This window comes from Arachis duranensis, chromosome 3, assembly GCF_000817695.3.
Source record: "Arachis duranensis cultivar V14167 chromosome 3, aradu.V14167.gnm2.J7QH, whole genome shotgun sequence".
Taxonomy (NCBI): Eukaryota; Viridiplantae; Streptophyta; class Magnoliopsida; order Fabales; family Fabaceae; genus Arachis; species Arachis duranensis.
Window position 1 is genome coordinate 23,252,756 of NC_029774.3, and position 1,013 is coordinate 23,253,768.

A 1,013-nucleotide genomic window follows, 5' to 3' on the forward strand; every position below is an offset into this window, starting at 1 on the left:
AATTGCTTTTAACATGCTAACCAATACATTCTTCCTACTATTTAGATCCTGGTTTTGTAAATTTGGCTATTGATCCATAATGTAGCAGGTGAATGGACGTATTTGCTTAGTAAATTTGTGGCTTATCATGTCTTATCTTTTTGATGATGTGTACTAGAGGCATTATCTTTCTAGAATGGTGTATAGTGTGTCACATTAGGTGTGAATCTCTTCTTGTCATGAAATCGCTTGTTTCAAAAGGTTAAACTATTAGGTAGAGATACATAAATCGTCGCATCCAACACTTCTATTTGGTTCCTAAATCAAATTTATAATGTTGATTTTGCAGGAAGGCATGGCATATGATTTAATCATTGCAACGACAAAAATAGTCAATGGACAAACCTTAGTTGAGACATTTCTGGAGAAGCTAGGTTGATCAATCATTGCAGTTCTTTTTTTTTTTTTCATTTTTTTAACTTTTATTTTTTATAAACTAAATTGTCTTTCCCGGCTTAGGGGGGTGAGATTATGTTTGATGATGCCAAATGAAAGCTATATGCAGCCTAATCGAGTTCTTCTAGAGTGATGCTTAACCAATGTTTATTGATGTTGTAAAATAAGTGAGGCCTGGAATACGAGTTGTTTTTATTTAGTTCTACTATTGTATATTTGTCTACTCTTATCTGGTTCTTTAATAGAATCTTGGTGCCTCTTCCATGGCTTAAGATTTCTAGAGATAGTAAAGTGTGATGAATTGTTAATTTAACTACATTTGAGAAGGAACCTTAATTTGTATTCAAAAAAGTAAAAAAAAAAGAGACCCTACCATTAGCAATGATTACAAGATTTTAATCCGAAGTTCGTTAATGAATTGGAGTCCACCCTTGGTGGCTGGTTTTACTTGCAGTTACACTTTCTGCTTTCTAGGTTATCATTTAACATTTTCAAAACACTCCCTTTGTGATGTTTAATCATTTTTGTTCCATCATTTGCCACGCTATTGTGGTACCTACAACGGGAAAGTTTCATGG

The 1,013-nt window shown here is 33.3% G+C and overlaps 1 pseudogene; it reads left to right on the plus strand.

Annotated features, from left to right (window-relative positions):
• LOC107478192 (vacuolar protein-sorting-associated protein 33 homolog) overlaps positions 1 to 711 on the plus strand; it is a 10,883-nt pseudogene extending 10,172 nt beyond the window's left edge.
• Positions 712 to 1,013: the final 302 nt, after the last annotated feature.